This window comes from Lontra canadensis, unplaced genomic scaffold, assembly GCF_010015895.1.
Source record: "Lontra canadensis isolate GAN:19392208 unplaced genomic scaffold, GSC_riverotter_1.0 scaffold68, whole genome shotgun sequence".
NCBI classification, from domain to species: domain Eukaryota; kingdom Metazoa; phylum Chordata; class Mammalia; order Carnivora; family Mustelidae; genus Lontra; species Lontra canadensis.
In genome coordinates, this window is record NW_022631062.1 from 3,388,384 (window position 1) to 3,409,589 (window position 21,206).

Sequence of the window (21,206 nt, forward strand, 5' to 3'; positions counted from 1 at the left end):
TTCTCCTTCTCCCTCCACCCCTCCCCTACTCACTCCTGCCCCCTCACTCCGCTTGTGCTCTCTCTCTCTAATAAATAAAATCTTTTTTAAAAAATGAATTCAAAGATAAACTAAAATATAATTCATAGTCAGAAATATAATTCATCATCAGAAACATATACTCAGTCCAACATGGCCATGGGCAGGCAGGATGCTTAAACTCTGCCCAGAAAGGCTGAAAGAAAAGTGATTTTTTTAAGGATTAAACTTAGGAATTGTTAGGCTCATATCCTTTTATTCGATATTTTCTAGCACTAAGGAATGTGTAAGGCAATAGAAAAATGGAAAAGTGGCTCTCTCTGGGGTATGGAATAGGGGCTATTATTGAAAACCAGATGCATGGGGCGCCTGGGTGGCTCAGTGGGTTAAGCCTCTGCCTTCGGCTCAGGTCATGATCCCAGGGTCCTGGGATTGAGCCCTGCATCGGGCTCTCTGCTCAGCAGGGAGCCTGCTTCCCTCTCTCTCTCTGCCTGCCTCTCTGCCTACTTGTGATCTCTCTCTCTGTGTGTCAAATAAATAAATAAAAGCTAAAAAGAAAGAAAGAAAGGAAGGAAGGAAACCAGATGTGGATTTTGACCTTTCACTTTGGTTTTTTTGAACTGTCAGACATTTTTATCATGAACATATACTTCTTTTACATTTCAAAACCTAATAAAAATTATTCAAAAACAACACACAACTTTTTCATTTTCTCATATGTATGTCCCTTGAAAGAAAGGAGGGCCATGGCAATAATGAACTTTAAAAAGCCCAATTTCAAATTCCCTAGCACTCCAGGTATGTATGTATGTATGTATGTATATATATATATATATATATATATATATATATGTATTTTTTTAATATATTTTATTTATCTACTTGAGAGAGAGCGCAAGCATGAGAGGGGAGAGGGTCAGAGGGAGAAGCAAACTCCCCTAGGAGCAGGGAGTCCAATGCGGGACTCAATCCTGAGACTCCAGGATCATAACCTGAGCCGAAGGCAGATGCTTAACTAACTGAGCCATCCAGGCGCCCCCCAGGTATATATTTGTAAGCTTTCACCAGAGCAAAATGGTTAGGTTTCTCTGTCTCCTCCCTAAATAGTGACCAGCTCTCTCACTCTCTCTTTAAATAAATAAATAAAATCTTTTAAAAGCGGGAGGGGCACCTGGGTGGCTCATTTGGTTAAGGGTCTGCCTAGTGAACAACTTTATAATTGGTCCTCAGTCTCACTGATCACTTTCTCTCTTGTGCCTAACACACTGCTATTCGTCATTCAATAAATGTTCATTAAGCAAAACTAAACCACTGACGTTTTGCCCTCCAACTCCCATCTTTGTGATCTTTAGTGAGTCAGTTTCCTGCCTTCAAAATAGGCGACAGAACTACCTCACAGGGATGTTAATTAAATGTATAGAAGAACTTAACACCGTGCCTCGTATGTGGTAGTGTCCACTCCCGTCACCTCTTCTTTTAAGATAAGTTTCTTCTCAGTGGGGAAGAGTAATAACTTTCCCAAGATTAAAAAAAAAAATCAGCAGTCCTTTTTCTGACTTCTAAATGCCACTTTAAAGGCTGCAAAGACGAGCCAGGTAAAACGCTAGCTTTGGTATGCGTTTCGGGAATCCTAAGACCACCCATACGTTCAGTGATTTGCTAGAAGGACTCGCGGGATTCAGAAGTCGCACTCAGGGGTACGGTGCTTTACAGCAATCACCAAGGGGAAAGGACCCAGCAGGAGGAGTCTAGAGGAATCCATGACCATATTTCCTGCTCTCTCCCTAGCAGCAGGAAGGAATGTGTTCCTCCGTCAAGAACATGCAGCAACACTTGCAGTGTTCTGCCCAGCCAAGTCTTCCTGAAAACTCAAGAGTTCAGGGTTTTTCTTGGGGGTCTGTCACGTCAGCATCATGACCCTCCACAACGGCCCAGCTGCTGGATTCCCGGAAGGAAGCAGTTTCTCAGTGCCCCGGGTGGGCAAAACAACCTTCCACTGAGAGAGGGTTTCAAAGGCAGAGTTCCCAGGTGCCAACCAGGGACCTCGCAAGAAGGCCTTTTAAAGAGAGCAGCCTCAGGCTTCCTGCACACACGGCAAGTGAGAAACTGGGAAAGGAGGGCACAAGTTGTGGAAAGAAGAGTAGTAAGAACTGCGGAAAGCAGAGAAAGGACAAAATTGCGGAAAAGACAGAGAAAGAGGAAGTCAAGGGAAGACAAGGAAAGAAGCTGGGGAAAGGAAGAGGGAGGGCAGGAGGAAGAGGAAATCATCTCCTGGCTGACCCAGCTTGGCTTCTTACTCAGGCCCCCGCCCCTCTAGCTCCTGGGCTCAGGGCTGCTCCTCCCACAGCCCCACCTCACACTCCACTTCCTAAGCTGCCACAGCGCTGCCCTGTACACGCCTACTTTCAACCCATCCCAGTGTGTGTGTGTTTGTGTGTGTGTGTGTGTGTGTGTGTGTGTGTGCGCGCGCGCGTGTGTGTATCTGTTTCCTTTGTCCTGCTGGCTTGGTGTAATCTTGCTGCTTTGATGAGGAGATGGAAGGATAAGGGAGGAAAAACCCAACAGTAATGAGATTAAATAGGAAAAGGCATTTGAGCTAAATGAACAAGAGGACAAGAACAGGCTGTCAGAGTCCCTCTGAACTTTGCGAGAAATACATAGTCCTTCCGGCTTTTGAAGACAAGAAATACTGCGAAAATACCATGGCAGAATGGATTCTTTTCAATGTACAGTTGACCCGTGAACAACATGGTCATCAGGGGCACCGACCTCTCCCCCTCTCCATGCAAACTTTACTACTAATAGCCTGCCATTGACCCCGAAGCCTTACCGATAATATCAACTGTCGATGAACACAGAGTTTGTATGTTATATGCATTATATGCTGTATTATTACAATAAAGTGAGCTAAAGAAAATGTTTTTAAGAAAATCACAAGACAAATACATTTACAGTACTGTACTGTGAAACATCCACATACAAGTGGACTCATGCAGCTCAAACTACAGTTGTTCAAGGGTCAACTGTACTTTTAAATTATAGTGGCCTCCTTGACTTCTAAGAGGACATTGGTTACTTCTCCCATTTAAATATCTAGAGCAAGTTTATTTTTTTTAAGTTAAAAGATACTAGGGTTTTATTCTTCCAACCCTCTCTCTTTTTTGGACTTTGAGTTCATAAAAAAGAAAAGAAGATAACCGAGCTATTTCTTGCACTAGTGCTTTTGTAATTGAAAAATATAACAGATCCTTTTCTCCTTTTCTCACATTTTGTATTTTAAAAATTGCTGTGAGACTAAGGCTTTGCCAAGTTTCAACCCCGAGTGAAATCTTATCAAGAAAACTGAAAGATATATAAAAAGCAGATGGATTATAGGTATAATCATACAGCCTACACACATGTTATGGTTTTTTTAAACAAGTTCATCTCTCTTGTGTTAAATGTATAATATTAATTATATTTACATACTGAAATAAATGTCTTTTTACGATTCCATTTTCATATTATCAGGAAGGTTTTACTTGTGTAAAAACCACATATGTATTCATCTGGATAAAGACAAATATCCTAGGTAAGAGAAGAAATAAGAAAAAACATGATAGCTTTCCACCTTCAGTTACCTACAAGTCTAGTACATGGACAAAGGAGAAGAAATTTTGACAAGTCCAGAAGATGGAGGTTGAACAAATAGAACAGTTTTCATGAGGCACATTAAACTCACTTAAGGAAAAACCTGGTAACCTATATCAGTTAGTCCCTTCTAGAAATAGAATGGCTACTTCATTTACAATTGTCAAGTGAGGGGCATTGTCACTGAGAGTACTCAAGACTGGAATGCTGGTATTAGTGAGGCTCTGAGAAATCAGTGGAGAGCCAATGGAAGGACTGGACAGAAGAGTGAACACAGAGATTCCCACAGAGGCCAAAGACAAAGATGGGCTTCCAAAAATGAATTGGGAGACTGGGAACCTTACTGACATAGGGCAGATTCCGAAAGCCTTGTGAGATGGGTCACATGGCCAAACATAACTAAAGAGGTCTGAAGTTGAAGTTTAGCACAAGCACAGAAGGGAATTCCAACTGGATAGAGAGAAAAGGATTGAGCTCCAAGAGGAAACCTAAGGGTCAGCAAAGAGAGATCTGGTTAGGCTAGACAACATGGAGGTAACAAATTAACCCTGGAATCTCAGTGGTTTAACACAACAAAGTTTATTTCCTGCTCAAAATACCTGTTTCAAAGTAGGTAGGGAGGGAGCTCTGTTTCACAGCTATTCTGAGGTCTGAGCTCACAGAAGTCGGGTGCTTTACAGCTGCTTCATCTGTATCACATGGGCTCCAAGTCCTCTGAACATACAAAACAGGAAAAGGCAGGAGCACTCAGACTCTTAAGGGACTCAGAAGTATAGTGAAGCTTCACCTCTCACATTCCCATTGGCCAGAGCTCAGTCACATTGCCCCAGCCCAACTACAAGGGAGGCTAGGACACGTAGGGAAGGGAACCGTCATTCAGTGAGCTCAGTTGCCAGAGGACGCACAGCCCAGATTGAACCCTTTCCAGGCAGAGATGCTATACACAATCTCTATCTCAGCTTACTACTCTATAAGGCCTTCCATGCCCAGCCATTAAATAAGTTCTGAATTCCTGACATGGTGGGTTACCATTGTTCAAGCATTCAAACAGAAGCTGGGGAACGGCCAAAATCCAAAAACACTGACAACACCACATGTGGGCAAGGATGTGGAGCAACAGGAACGCTCTCATTCATTGCTGGTGAGAACGCAAAACGGTATAGCCACTTTGGAAGACAGTTTGGCAGTCTCCTGTGGAATTATAAATACTTTTACCATATGATCCAGCGACTGCACTCCTTGGTGTTTACCCAAATGAACTGAAAACTTATGTCCATACAAAAACCTTAACAGAGATGTTTATAGCAGCTTTATTTAAAATTGCCAAAATTGGAAGCAACCAAGATGTCCTTCTCTAGGTGAATGGATAAATAAACAGTGGTCCATCCAGACAATGGACTATTATTCAGTACTATGAAGAAATGAGCTATCGAGCCATAAAAAGCCAGGGAGGAACCTTCGACACATAATAGTAAGAGAAAGAAGTCAATCTGAAAAGGCCACATATCATATGATTCCAACTTTATGACATTTTAGAAAAGACAAAACTATAAAGACGGTAAAAAGATTATGGTTGACGGGGCTTGGGGGGAGAGAGGGATAAACAGGCAGAATATGGAGGATTTTTAGGATAGTTTATTCTGTATGATACTACTGTGGTAGACATATACATAGACATTATATATTTGTCAAAACCTATGGAGTGTGTGCACACACACAACCCTAATGTAAACTACAGAGTTTGGGTGATAAGATTGTGTCAATGTAGGTTTAGAAACCGTAACAAACGTCCCACTCTAGTGAGGCATGTTGATAGTGGGTAAGGTTGTATAAGTGTGGGGGTGGAGGGTATAGAGGTACTCTCCATGCTTTCCCCTCAATTTTGCTGCGAATCTAAAAGGCTCTAAAAAAAAAAGTTTATTAATAAAAAAAGTAGGGATGTTCCTCTTCAATAAGGCAGTAGAAGGGATGTATTTATTTGGTATGAAGTGAATCAGATGACCTCTTAAAGTCCCTTCCAACCCTGAGCTTCCCTGATTTCTATGCTCTGTTTGGTGTTGAGAGACCACTGACTTCTTAGGACCAGAAGGGATTTTAAAGGTCATCCAGTGGATGAATTCTTTTCTCCGTGGCAGGACTGCTGAAAGGTCATCTGGTCTATGCTGGAAGATCTTCAGAGAATGGAAATTTGGTGCCTCCTCGATTAACTCTTTCAACACCTCCTTGAATCACCTTGTCTGAGAGTCATCCTTACACTGAGCCAACCTATAGCTCCATAATGCCCACCATGTTGGTATATCAGTGGGCATCAGAAAGATGCCAGCAAGTGTTGGGAGACAAATCTAATATCTATTCAACGGAAATCCCACCAAAAAATTGAAGCCATTGCCTTATAGGTAGGCTTTGCAGGAAAATGAGACAGGGATCAGGGATAATCAGATAGCAAGCCAGACTCAGAGTGACCCTGAGGTCCTGAAGGACAGAGGCAGGGGCTCAGTTTAGATGCTTGTGAGGTTAGCACAGTGTGGGGCCACAGGCAAATTTGGGCAAAGAGCACAATCATTTGCTTTGGAGAGGGTCATCATCCTACTGATGAATATTGAGTTTATTTCAACTAAACCTTCCTATACCATACCTTCTCCAAAAGCTTCCTTTAAATTGATTGTAGACAGAAGGATCTATCTTAAGAAGTTCACAGCCTTGTTTAGGAAATATAAAAGAATTGTGCCAAATCAACTGGATACTGTTCATTCCTTATTTTGCTTGGTATTCCTTAGAAATCTAACACTACTAAATACTCTTTCTTTAACACTTCCCTCTTCCTTGGCTTAGACCTTCTTTGTCTTGGGCCTATTTTGTCTCAACCTCCTTCATTGGATTCACTCTCCCTCCTTCTAACAGTGGTGGTTTCCCCAAAGGCCAATCCCCAGCCTTGTTAGTAACACACGTCTACTGGGCAATCTATTCACTCCTATGGCTATATCTATACTCATATGTTGATGGATCCCAAATGTGTATCTCCCCAGGAGCCTCTCTCCTGTACCCCCAATTTACCTCACTTTAACAGGGCACAGATGCCAAGAGTATGGGTGTTCACAATGGATCCCATTGTCATTTACTCCCCTGTTCATGCATTTCCAACTTGGCACCATATTTATCCAGTCTCCAAAGTTGGGAAACCAGAAGTCATACTGTACTCCTCCTTCCCCATGACTTCCATAATCCAGGCATGAAGCCCCATCAGTTCTATCTCCAGGCAGCTCTAAAGTCTACCTCTTCCTTCCACCCTCATCACCAATGACATGGCTCATTGTCTCTCATCTGGACTGTTGTAACACCCAGCTTTAACATATTCCATTTTCCTGCATTATAGTTTAAGCGATTTTATAATGAACAACAAATTTCTTTTAAAGATTTTTAAAGTTTATTTAAGCCATCTCTACACTCAGTGTGGGGCTTGAACCCATGACCCTGAGATCAAGAGCTGCATGCTCTACTGACTGTGCCAGCCAGACGCCCCTGAACAACAAATTTCTTGACTCGAACTTATCCTGTTCCGGTCTAGCTCCCCACAAGCCACTAACTGAAACTATTACACGTATGTGATCATCTAGTAGTCGACACAGTATCTCTAGATAGTACGCTTTATGTCACAATTTCTTGGTTTATCAAAATCAAATTTCTATTAATTTTCTGCTACTGTAGATGAGATTTAACCTATCTCTCTCACCCCCAAATTTCCAGTAGCCCTTCTTCCCAAAATTCTGTATTTATCCAAATATAAGGCAAGATTTTTCATCAAAATCATCCCATCATTAATAAAGTTCTAACAAATTAAGTCTTTATTAAGATTTTCATATTACAAACAGTAGGCATTCTCCCAACTACGTAATTTTGAACAATAAAGTGCTATTTGGGGAAGACACATTAACCTGAAATGACCTCAATCAAACTCAGCTTGAATGCTTATAGAGGTCACTTGACATGATGGGGGAAGATAAATAAATTTAACACAGATCGAGTCACCATTTCTGGAGAAAGGACTTCAAACTGCAGCTCACGGTGCCACTGCATACAAGTTGTTTGTTTTTTTTTAAATCAATTTATTATAATACATTAAATACGTACGTTGTGGAGCTTACAGCAAAGCAATGGGCATATGTGAATCATGGTTAAATTTCTAATGGCAGCACCATGCTGAGAATAAAAAAGTGCTACAATCAACTTCATGGACGTGAATATGGCACTGTCTTCAAGTGGCTCTTGATGGAGGAGAAATGAATGTCAATGTGCACATGTGGAGTTTGAAAAAAAATTGGTTCATGAAAAGTGAGGGTAAAAAAGAGCAGTTTTGCATAACTATATTTTATATGACATGAGATTTAAAACATGTAGATATAATTAAAGCTCAAGTTAGGGGTGCCTGGGTGACCCATATGGTTAAGTATCTGACTTCAGCTCAGGTCAAGATCCCAGGGTCCTGGGATTGAGTTCCTCATCGGGCTCCCTGCTCAGTGGGGAGTCTGCTTCTCTCTCTACCCTCCCCCTGACTTGTGCACACATGCTCTCTCTCTCTGAAATAAATAAAATCTTTTTAAAAAAGTAATTCGAGTTCAAGTTCAGTATTATAGGTAGACATTTGGCTATTTCAACTCTTTCCCTAAATATTATATATTTAAGTTCAAAAAAAGAGATGTTGTTTTCAACTCTCTCATTTGGGAAAGGGATGCTTTCACTTACATTCAGGGTCCACTTATGCTTGGGCATATATTCTGGTTATAGCTCCAGATCAAGACCTCCACTGGGGGGTGCCTGGGTGGCTCAGTGGGTTAAAGCCTCTGCCTTCAGCTCAGGTCATGATCCCAGATTCCTGGGAGCGAGCCCAGGGTCCTGGGATCAAGCCCCGCATTGGGCTCTCTGTTCGGCAGGGAGCCTGCTTCCCCTCTCTCTCTGCCTGCCTCTCTGCCTACTTGTGGTTTCTGTCTGTCAAATAAATAAATAAAACCTTTAAAAAACAAAAAAGAGGGGCGCCTGGGTGGCTCAGTGGGTTAAGCCGCTGCCTTCGGCTCAGGTCATGATCTCAGGGTCCTGGGATCGAGCCCCGCGTCGGGCTCTCTGCTCAGCAGGGAGCCTGCTTCCTCCTCTCTCTCTGCCTGCCTCTCTGCCTGCTTTGTGATCTCTCTCTGTCAAATAAATAAATAAAATCTTTAAAAAAATAATAAATAAAAAAGACCTCCACTGGTCAATACTGCTACTAAGTACACTTCTGTTTCTCTATTTCATGTTCCCTCCATCAGAGGCACCGTCTCTCAGTCCTTCATTCTGTGAGGGGAAGCAGTAATGCTCTGTCCTTTCTCTCTACCGCTCCTTCCCTGTCCCTACCAGCCTGATTCTGTAACAAAACTCATCTGTGATGTGCCCAGCAAGGGTCGCAAACTGTCAGCTCCTGGGTGAACAATGACATAAATGTTTTTTGTTTAATTTAAATAGAAATTTCTAACTTAAATTAGCTTCCCAGTATTTTAAACTGAGAAATGTCATCTGTAACTGAAGTACTCTTTTCTTATTTCTTTTGTGCTTCATTCTTTTGCCTTCTCAATTTTATGACCTTCACCCTAACGTCTGGTCATCCAGCTACCTGGAGAGAGACTGGAATTCATTAAAGAAAAAAAAAATCTGAAGAGAAAACCCAAGGAAATATTAATCTCCAGGTCTTTAAAATCAGGTTTATAGAGCAGGGCACTAATCCTCCAAAACTAACTTATTGCTTGAGAGAGGATTTTTGCAATTACTTTATGTCCCTCTTAAGTTTGCCAAGGAACAAGCTTTGAGGACCCGGCCTCATAGATTTCCACAGTACCCTGACAGTAGCTAATCCATCTCTGCCAGCTGGACACATGTTATGACAGACAGAGAATATCCCATGTAGGCTCACTATACAGCCTGGTCTGACTTGTACGGTCCCGTTTTACACGTGTTGTCCCTTCAGCCCCTCCAGGTAATACCTCCTTTCAGCTCTCAAATGCATTCCAGGTCACAGGATCCATTTTATGGGTCACCCTAGCTATGACGGAAGCTAAGCAGCAGCCCTCTGTGATGGCTAATTTTATGTATGAACTTACCAAGCCACACAGTGCTCAGATATTTGGTCAAACACTCTTCTCAGTATTTCTGTGAAGGTGTTTTTGAGTGAAATGGAAACTTAAACTGGAGCACTAGGTAAAGCAGATTACCCTCCCTAACTTGGTTGGGCCTTGTTCAATCACTTGAAGGCTTAAATAGAACAAAAAGGCTGACCTGTTCCCAAGTAAGAGGAGAACTCGTCCTGCCTAATAGCTTTCAAACTCGTACACTGGCTTTTTCCCACCTTGGGATTCTAACTGAAACATTGGCTCTTCCTGGGTCTTGAGCCTGCTGGCCTTCAGACTGGAATGACACTACTGGCTCTCCTGATTCTCAGTCCTTTGGATTCAGACTTGGACTATACTGTTGTCTCTCCTGAGTCTCTAGCCTGCTGAGTCACCCTACAGATCTTAGGACTTGTCAGCCTCCATGATAACATGAGACAATTCCTTCTAGTAAATATCTTTAGACACACACACACACACACACACACACACACACACACACACACATTGGTTCTGTTTTCCTGAAGAACCCTATTACACCCTCCTGTCTTCTGATCTGAGGAACTCTCAGAAAGAGAGAGAAAAGCAGGAGAGCATAGTAGAGAGTTGGGCCTCCTGATTTCTTTTCCTTAGCTTATGCCTGGCAAAGGAGAGACATCATGGACAAAAGCAGGAAAACACAATCTGCAACAGATGAAGATCTCATATGTCTCTGAAGTGCAATCATATACCTTGCTTGACAACCAAGTCATGCAGGAGGAGACCCTCAAATTCAGCTTGCTCAGACTACCCTGCTTTCCACTATGGAAAACAGCTGAGCTTCTGAATGTAGAATTTGCTAAAGAGAATGGCCACGGTGGGGGTAAGGTGGCATCCACTGAAGTTTCTATAGAAGACCACTTAAATCAAGACTGCTATGCTCTCAATGTTTTTGACCTACTCCCCCCAAATCATATGTTGAAATCCCAACCCCCAAAGGTGATGGTATTAGTAGGTGATTAGGTCATAAGGGTGGAGACTTTATGAATGAGATTAGTGCTCTTATAAAAGAGAGCCCACAGATCTCCCTAGCCTTTTCTGCCATGTGAGGATACAGTAAGAGGTCTGTGACTCAGAAGAAGGCTCTCACTCTGATCTTGGACTTCCAGCTCCCAGAATTGTGAGAAACACATTTTTGGTGTTACTAGATACCCAATCTTTGGTATTTTATTAGAGCAGCCAAATGAAAGTCTGGGTCAGACCTCAGAGGAATGTGCAGTGACAAGAGAAAGATCTGAGGCCAAAGAAGCCACTGCAACACAAGACCCTCGCAAAGCCAAGAGTGGCCATGTCACTGCTTCCCCCATCAAAGATGTGAGCCACAAATGCCTGCCAAGATAGCAGCACCCAAGGGAACGAGTAATAATGCTTCCAGAACCCAGAAGGTAACCCAAAGAGCTGGACTCTTTCCACCTGCCACGAGGTTACAAAAGCTACACCCTACCCCACACACGTCAATGCTCTTCTAGGGAGAAAAGCAGTAGGAAACTGGGTATTTTTATACTATTTTGAACAATATTAGTCGGCAATTTTCAAACATTTGTTGAAATGGCTGAAATGACCTCCAATATGACTGTAACATATAAAAAGGGTGTGTGGGTGGCTCAGTCAGTTAAACGTCTGCCTTTGGCTCAGGTCATGATCCTGGGGTCCTGGGATCAAACCCACATTGAACTCCCTGCTCGGTGAGGAGTCTGCTCCTCTCTCTCCCTCTGCCCCTCCCCCTTGCTTTTGCTCTCTCTCACTCTCTGTCAAACAAACATATAAATAAATAAAAACAATATGAAAAGCTTACAACTCAGTAATAAAAAGATAGAACTTATTTGTTAATGTAGGTAAAGAATTTAAATCAACATTTCTCCAAAGTAGATCTACAAATGGCCAACGTGTATATGAAAAGATGTTCAACAGTATTAGTCATTAAGGAAAAAAATCAAAACCACAGTGACATAGCACTTCATACCCACTAGGATGGCTATAATCAAAAAGACAGACAATGACAAGAGTTGGCAAGAGGTGGAGAAACTGGAACTCTCACTCACTGCTGGTGGGAGTGGAAATTGGTACAGCCACTTTGGAAAGCAGTTGGACAGTTCCTCAGAAAGTTAAACACAAAGCTCCTATTTGACCCAGCAATTTCACTCCTAGGCATATACCTAAAAGAAGTGAAAACATATGTCTACAAAAAGACTTGTACACGAATGTTCATAGCACATTATCCATAATAGCCAAAAAGTGGAGACAACTCAAGAAGTCCAACAACTCACAGATAAACAGGGTGTGGTCTATCTATACAATGGAAACTATTCAGACACACAAAGGAATGAAGTATTGATACATGTTACACAGGGATAAACCCTAAAAACATGATATTAAATGAAAAAAAGCCAGTCACAAAGAGCCACATATTACATGATTCCATTTATATGACATCTCTAGAGTGGGCAAATTCACAGAGACAGGAAGTAGGTTAGTGGTGGCCAGGGGCTGGGGGGAGGGGAGTGACCACTAATGGGTATGGGTTTTGGGGGTTCCTTGAGGTGATGAATGTTCTGGAGTTAGATAGTGGCAATTGTACAACTTTGTGAATATTCTAAAAACTACTGAATTATAAACTTCTGAAGGTGAATTTTATGGTATTTGAATTATACCTTAATAATTTAGAAAAGAGGAAAACATTTCCTGGAACTTCAGAGTGGAGTAACATTTAAACAAGTTTGACTTTTAGGTGTTGCTTGTGTCTTCTTATGTTTTTCCTCTAGCCAGAGGAAGGGAGATTGGGAGAGGCCAAAATTACAGACTAAATAATAGAATGAACTCGTTTTCTTCATATCTAGAATGTGGTATGAAAAGGATTTTCTTACCCTGTTATATGCATAAAGATCCACCTTTCTGGGGCACCAGGCTGGCTCACTCTGTGGAGTGTGTGACTCTTGATCTCAGGGTTGTGAGTTCAAGCCCCCCAGTGGGTGTAGAGGTTACTTAAAAATAAAATCTTTTTTTTTTTTTTTTTAAGATCTAGTTTTCTTGTTCTTTTTCAATGTTTTTATCTGGTAATAGGGGCTGGTCATCCTGTATGAAAATAAGCCTCTCAGTCCACCAGCAGCAGTGGCGGCCCACTTTGGATGGGCCATACACTCTCCAGGTTGTCATGGCCCCTTCCTCAACCAGCATCGTTCACTCACACTGCCTCTCTAGTTCTGAATATATTTGAATTTGTAATTCCTGGTAACAAAGAGTCAACTTCAGATCTTAAACATCAATAAGCAGTGTTCGTATTTGTTTCAGTTTAGAATATGTTGAGCTGTGAATAACAAACATCTAGATAACACTACCTTTAACAAATAGGGTTTTTTTTCTTTCATATTTCAAGAAGTTTGGAATCAGGTAGTTATTCAAGTTGGATCAAGAGCCCAGTGATAATAAGATCCTGATGTCCAGAGGGTACTGGCTGTCTACCAAATATCTATTTTCTCTTTTCTGTATTATTTGAAACCTGAGGTTATTTGAAGGGGCAATGTGATGAGCTAAAAACAAAATTTCCTGTTTCTCTTACAACTAGGAGTGTTTGAGATAGTCCTGGTCAATGTGATACAGGTAAAAGTCACCAAAGCGGACTTCTAGGAAGGCAATTTTAAGGGGTTAACACAGTGGGCATATACCTTCTTTTCTCTTTGCTCTTCCCCTTCTCTATGGCTAAAATGAAAATAAGATGGCTAGAGCTCTGACAGCCATTTTGAGAGCAGGAGGATTCCGATGTCAAAGCACAAAGCCAAAAGGAGTATGGGTCCCTGGTTATATCATGTAATTACTATAGCAGTCTTAGACTACCCACTGTGGACTAATAGAGCCATAATTTAAGCCACCCTTTTATGGGTTTTTATTACTAGCAGCTGAATGCAATTTCTGATTCACATACTGCCAATGTAACTATGGCTCCTTTGGCCTTTTCTTCAAAGTACTAAAATTGATGCTGCCTTGCTTATTACAAGAATATGGAGAGGGGAAAGGGTCTGTCATAGGCACAGCTTTCCTGTTTAGTTATAGGCACAGTAAGCACTGGGGCATTATTCAGAAATTAACTGGATATCTTAAACAGCTGCAGTTGAAATTAGGAATACACAAATTCTTCATTGAGTATGTACTACCACACTTCTTGTTAAGGAAACTTTGCTGGTTGGATCAAATAAAGATGGCATCTATGCAAAACATCCCCCTGTAACTCAGAATAGGCCACTGATGTTCTAGTTCAGGTTCTCTGAATCCCATATTTCCAACTACATGTGCTGTGGAATAACTCCGTTTTCTTATCTACTCCCTCTATCCAAACTAAAGCAAAACTCTCGTTTGAACAGTATATAGATGCAAATGCACTAAAAGCATGTGGACATGAGCATTCAATAAGATAAAGGCTCATCCAATTCACAGTAACAAAGATGTGCAAACAACCTAAATGTCCAAGGGTGGACAAATGGATAAAGAAAAGATGTGGCGTATCCATACAATGGAATATTATTCTGCTTTAAAAAAAAAAAAAGAAGAAGGAAATTCTGCTATTTGTTACAACATAAATGAACTTGGAGGACATTGTGCTAAGTGAAAGAAGCCAGTCACAGAAGGCAGATGCTATATGATTCCACTTAGATGAGGGACTCAGTGTAGTCAACTTCATAGAAGCAGAGAATAGAATAGTGGTTGCCAGGGGCTGGGAAGAGGGGGGGAATGGGGAGACACTACTCAACAGGTTAAAGTTTCAGTTATGCAAGATGAATAAGTTTTAGAGATCTGGCTACAACACTGTGCCTATAGTTAACAATACTGTATTGTGCAGTTTAGAATTTGTTAAGGGTGGGGAGGGTGGTTGGGTGGCTCAGTCAGATAAGCATCTGCCTTTGGCTCAGGTCATGATCCCAGAGTCCTGGGATCGAGTCCCCGCATTGGGCTGCCTACTCTGTGGGAGCCTGCTTCTCCCTCTCCCTCTGCCTGCCCCTCCCCGTGCTTGTGCTCTCCCTCTGTCAAATAAATAAATAAATAAATAAAATCTTTAAAAAAAAAGATTTGTTAAGAGGGTAGATCTCATGTTAAATGTTCTCTCTACAATAAATTTTTGTGATACACCCTCATCCGGATAACTAGAAAAAAATAAATGTGTGTACATATAATTTCCACCTAATGAAAACACAAAATTCTGGGTTGCCTGGGTGGCTCACTCGGTTAAGCCTCTGCCTTCCGTTCAGGTCATGATCTCAGGGTCCTGGGATCGAGCCACTCATTGGGCTCTCTGCTCAGCAGGGAGCCTGCTTCCCCCTCTCTCTCTGCCTGCTGCTCTGCCTACTTGTGATCTCTCTCTCTGTGTCAAAGAAATAAACAAAATCTTAAAAAAAAAAAAACAAAGACAGAGAGAAACGAAAACACAAAATTTTTACATTCTTGTAGCAAACAACACACTCCAAGAATACATCCTTTTGTAGGCTCAGTTTGAGCCACATTGTCCTAAATAGTTAATGACCTCCCTCTTACTCCTTTCTCTGGAGCTTGTATGTGTTTCTCTGGCTGTGCTTGTCATTTTGTAATACTTTTCTTTGTTTTCTCATCTCTTCCCTACTTGTCTGGGAGCCTCTTAAGGTCAGCAACTGCTCTTCTCTATTTCCTTACAGATAAATCTAATGACTTAACACTGGATAAAATGTTCTATAAATACTGGTTGCTTTGAATGAAGCTCTAGATAAAACTCATCACACTTTGAAGGAGGCCCATCAGTATGACAAATTTGAAATTATCTTTACTTGCAATTTGTACAAACACAGAAAAGGAAAATCCATTAAAAAGTACTCAAGTCTTTAAGAACTTGACTTTGATGGCCAGCAACAAAGACCAAGGAAAGCATGCTGTTCCCCTTGATAGGTACTTTTTATTTATCCTTCCTATCAGAACTCATAGATTTTGTTTATCCTTCCTGTTCAATGAGCACCAAGAGGTGTAATGGTTGGGAAAGGTCTCTAATGTCTTTGGCACCCTCCTTCCAGCCTCCTATTTTAGGGCAGAACCGATGAGCTCATTTACAGAAAGGCTTGCCAGGCTCTGCATATGGTTTGTAATATAAATAGATCACATCTTAGGCATATCAGCAAGATAGAGGAGGCTTGCCCTCCCCAAAATCTGCTGAAGTAGAAATTCTCACCTAAAAAAGTATGCAAGCCACCTCTACTTTCTACTTCTCAGGGAATTTAAGGATGTGTTGTGTGAAAATTTCTTTGGCAAACTTAGATGAGTCTTGGACGATCCAAAAATAAAATATTCCAAAACTAAAGACTAAATGGTAATTCTGCTTAATTTCAGACTTTCACCTATCATTGGGTTTCATGACTACGTATTTATTAAGATCAATTTATGATCACAATCTGGGGGTTATAACCTATTGCATTAGCCTAAACATAGAGTGATTTGATTCTACATTCTCACTTACAAATAAAACCTGATAATCTGATTTACTCATGATATGACTCTCCATTAAAATAAAAATGAATCTACAAGGTAAAGTTGACAACAAAACCAAATGATTCAGAGCTATGCAATAGTCACAAATGGGTGAGCGGGGGGGGTGGCTCTGTGATCTATTTTAACAGCTCAGTATTTGGGTTTTTTTTAAGATTTTATTTATTTATTTGACAGAGATCACAGGTAGGCAGAGAAGCAGGCAGAGAGAGGGGATGGGGGGAACCAGGCTCCCCGCTGAGCAGAGGGCCCGATGGACCCTGGGATCATGACCTGAGCCGAAGGCATAGGCTTAACCCACTGAGCCACCCAGGCGCCCCTAACTATTTGTTTTTAATGCTTTTCTATTTGAAATAGTTTAAGACTCACAAGAAGTTGCAAAAATAATAGAGTTCTCTGTACCTGCACCCAGCTTCCCCAAATGAGAACCTCTTACATAACTATGGTGCACTGTCAAAACCAGAAACTAACATTGATAGAATACTACCAACTCAGCTAATAATCTCATTTGGATTTCACTCTCTTGCTATACTTTTTTGGGGGTGGGGCTTCAGTGTCTAGTTCTATGGAATTTTATTACATGTTGAGACATGCGCAACCACCACCACAAGCAGGATACACACTGGTATTCTTTTTAAACATTTACAGAAGCCCGACTAGGCACTGTTAGGCAGTTTTACATAGTAACCTCATGAGGTAAACTTACTATCTTCATTTCGGAGTGAGAAGACAAATATAAAAAGAAGAAAGTATACATCATGGCTTCTTCCATCCTTTACTATCAGGCATGTGACTAAGAGGAACTCTTGTCTAATGACATCAATTTCAACATGAGGGACTGATTTTCATAGTCTTTATATTGGGCCTTCATTAAGTCATAGCTCTTCATTTTTAAATGCATAAAGAGAGAGTTCACACAAGTTCAAGTTCACATCTCTAGACTTTTTTTTTTTTTTTACTACTGTTAGACATGAAGTAAGTGAAGAGACAACAAAACAAAGAAGATCCACCCTGCAGCTCAGAATGGCAAAAGCCCCAGGTCTTGAGTCCCTTTTGCTTTCCCTCAAAACCATAGCAACTCTATTTCTGTTCTAGCTTTTCTCCTGCACCCAGACAATAACATTTTTATCCTCTGAGGATTATTTCTAAAAATAAAATGAAAAAGAAGAAACATGGAACAGCCTCTATCTTTGGTTTGTAAATGTTACTTTTAACCTGCTATCTAGTTTAGTTCCCTACTAGAAAACACTGTCCAATGCACTGTCTTCAGGTGTCATGCAGTTAGAAAACGTATGACCTAATGCTTCATGTGCCTTGCCACCCCTACGACCACTGGGGGTCCCATAAAGGAAACACAGTGGGGTTCACCAGGGTTCATCCCTGAGCCATGGGCCATTATTTCTTGTCTGACTTCCGCCTCTGCCTTTCCTCAACCATTACACCCAATCCAGCCTAAACCGTTGGGACCTCACAGCTGAGTTTTTCTCCTACTTCAATGGCCACTCCTCTCAGTCCCTTTCCCCATTTCCTCCTCCTCTTTCTGACCTCCAAAGCTGCAGTCCCTAGGCACCATCCTCAGCCTTTTCCCTAAGACAGTGATTCTCTCTCAAGCAAGGGCGATTTTCACCCCAGGGGACATGTGGCACAGTGTCTGGAGCTGTTGGGGTTGTGATAACTGGGGGTGGGGTGAGTAGAGGCCAGGGAATGTTGCTAAACACCCTAAGAAGTATGCTGTAGGATGGGATAGTCCCCCAACAAAGGATTATCCCCCCAAAAAAGAATTAACCCTCCCCAGATGTTAATAGTGCCAAGGTTATGAAATTTTGCCCTAAAAGACCTTATTCAATGCTATGATATACCCAGATTCAGTCTACATGCTGGCCACTTCTAAAGTTTAATCTCTTGTCCAGCCTTCCCCTGCCAACTCCAGGTTTTTAAAAGCAACTGTCTTCATTTATGTCTATTAGGTGCCTCAAACTTAACTTGTCCACAAGCAAACTCTTGCTGTCACCCACAAACCTGCTTCTCCCCCAGCCTTTCCCATGTTAATGATGGCATCCTCCAAGTAATCGTCTCAGATTTAAATTCTGATATTATGGAAGTCATTTGGTGCAGGCATCCATGAGTAGAATCAAAGAACAGTAGAGTCGTTAGGGATCGTTCTTATTCTGGAGAAGAGGTAAGCAAGACCCAGAAGTTCTTGCGGTGTAACCTAAGCCGATACATTAAAGCTGATGGCACAGCCAGGATGAGGACCATTGTTCCCTACAGCTTCTCTGTCCTAAAGGTTGTGATAACTCTTCCTGTGGATGGCTTGACTCCCTTAGGTAAAATATGCAGCTCGGTTGCTTTCGCTTGTTTCTGCAAGTCATTGTGAGATAGGTGGTTTTGTGGAGGGCACGGGTCAGCCTGTGGGCCAAACCTGGGCTGCCACCTGTTTTTGCATGGCCCGTGAACAGAATGATTTTACCATTTTTTAAATAGTCTGGGGAGAAAATTCCAGAGAACAATGATAACACAAGATATATAAAAAATTATGTAGGGATGCCTGGGTGGCTCAGTTGGTTAAGTGTGTGCCTTTGACTCATGTCATGATCCCAGGGTCCTGGAAACGAGTCCCGCATTGGGCTCCCTGCTCAGCGGGGAGCCTGCTTCTCCCTCTGCCTGCCTCCCTCTGTCTCTGTCTCTGTCTCTTTTTTTCTCTGGCAAATCAATAAATAAAATCTTTTTTTAAAAAAAAGAAAATTGTGTTAAAAACAAATCTTAGTGTGTGTAAATAAAGTTTTATTGGAACATAGTCGTATCCATTCATTCATTGGTATATTATGTATGGTTACCTATGAGCTACAACAGCTGAAATGAGAAGTTGTGACATATATAACCTGACCAGCAAAAGTGAACACACTATCTGGTCCTTTACGGAAAGAGTTTGCTGATCCCAGTGTCCTAAAAAGAGCTCAAAGTTTAGAGTTTAGAAAAAATAACAGATTTCAACTTTGTCTCAGCCGGCACTGAATCTTTGAATATGATTCAACATGTATGAGCTTCAAGTTAAATGACGATGACAATACTTTCCTTGAAGGATGTTAGGAGTATTAAAAGTAATGGCCATAACGATTTGGAATATAGTAGGAACTCTACAAATACAATAATCCTTATTAATATTAGTATTAACACAGACTGTACCCCTCAAAATTTCCCCTTCGATATGCTTTGAGAGTTCCTACGTCAAATGTCTTTTTCCAAAACCCAAGGCAATACACAACTTCAAACGACTGTCCTAGTCCCTTCCATCTATTAGTTGGGTGATGACAGAACAAGTTCTCGTCACATCATGTTTTGACAGCAAACTGGAAGAAGGTTAATATCTTCATAATTCAAATGTCATTGTACCCAGTCGTAAATTCCCTGAGTAATTAGTTTCCTGGAAAATTGTCTCCTGAGTGATAAAGGTGACCCTATCTGAAATCGGAAATGATCATGCCCTGCGCAATCCTCTTTCCAACTTTGTCATCCCAAGAATGTCACAATTTAAGTTAAAAGAAAATGGGGAACTGACTTTGGGTGCGTCTCTGAGCTACCAGAACCCCATCTGCCAGACCTCCTCGCAGGCCCCTTGGAAGGGCCATGGCAGCAGAGAATGGCCTTGATTTGTGACTGGCATCCCCGCAGGCTGCCAGCGCTAAGACATGGGGGAACGCATGCCCGACACTCACCTTGCCCGTAGCGTCCATCGGGGCCTTGACCTCAGCCCTGGCCACGTCCAGTCCTTCAGTGGATTCTGCCATGCCCGGTGGCTCCTCGGCCTCAGGCTTGTCTCCTGGCTTCCAGCTCATTCCTGGAGTGGAAAAGAGGTCGACTCTAGCTCTTTTGCTTTGTGTGACCCCATCCTTTGGCCCTCTTGCATCCTGCCATTTTCTCTAGCTCCAGCTAGACAGAGAGTCACTGCCAGCCTCCTTAGACTTCCTCTTCCTGCTCAACTCCCCTGTCTATGGTACTTTCTGGGATGATCCGCATCTCTCACGAGTGACAGGACGTCATCTTGCTAATTAACATATGGCCTAATTATGGCTGTGTTACACTTTAGAAGACAGAATTAAAGTCTGAAGTGACCTAAGTAATTAGGAGGGGCAGACAGAGACAAATGAAAGCAGCAGCAGTATCGTGGGGGTAGCCACTGACTTGGCCACGTCCCGTGAGGCCGAAAACAACCGGCCATGACTCAGGTGCGTGGGCACCCTGGGATCAGCTCCAAGCAGGCTGCTGTTGTAAAAAGGGAGCATCCTATATAGGACAAGATGGGATTTTCTTTCTTCCTCCTGCTCTTTATCCTCTCCTCCATCATCCCTGGTGCAGAGGTGACACTCAATAAGAGAGAACACGTGAACGAGAAAAAGCCATGCCCACAAGGTTGAATTTTCAAACAGGGCTGCAGAAGAGACAGGACAGAGTGGGTGGGAGGGACGTGACAGTGTAATCGTTGTGCTGATGTTGACCCTGCTAGTAAGTGGACCCTGCTCTGCTAGCCAGTTTGCCCTGGAATTAGGACAAACAAGGCCACGATGTGTGCTTTGGTTGGGTTCCCCCAGAATTCCACTTTGAGTCGAGAATGTGCATACAAGTCATTTATTTAGGATATCTAGGAAACACTGGCGGGGAGTGAAAAAATGAGACAGGGGAGTGAAAGAAGTCAACGGAAAGTATGTTAGCAGGCAAGTTAACACTGGGGAGCTCAACCCAGCTGGGGAACTAAAGGAGACAGAGTACAATAGCGCTCGGCCCAACTTCCCTGTAAGGGCACAGAGTGAATATTTCAGGCCCTGGGAGCCATGCAGTGTCGGTCACAATGGCTCGATTCTGCCACTGTAGAGAAAAAGCAGCCCTGGATAATACATA

General features: G+C 42.1%; 1 protein-coding gene across 1 annotated transcript in view; it reads right to left on the minus strand.

Annotated features, from left to right (window-relative positions):
- Positions 1-20,067, minus strand: part of FRMPD4 (FERM and PDZ domain containing 4) — an 847,457-nt gene extending 827,390 nt beyond the window's left edge. The window contains exon 1 of the mRNA XM_032880199.1: positions 20,027-20,067. The gene's annotated coding sequence lies outside the window, so the exon portion shown is untranslated. The remainder of the gene's footprint in view (positions 1-20,026) is intronic.
- Between the last annotated feature and the right edge of the window lie 1,139 nt (positions 20,068-21,206).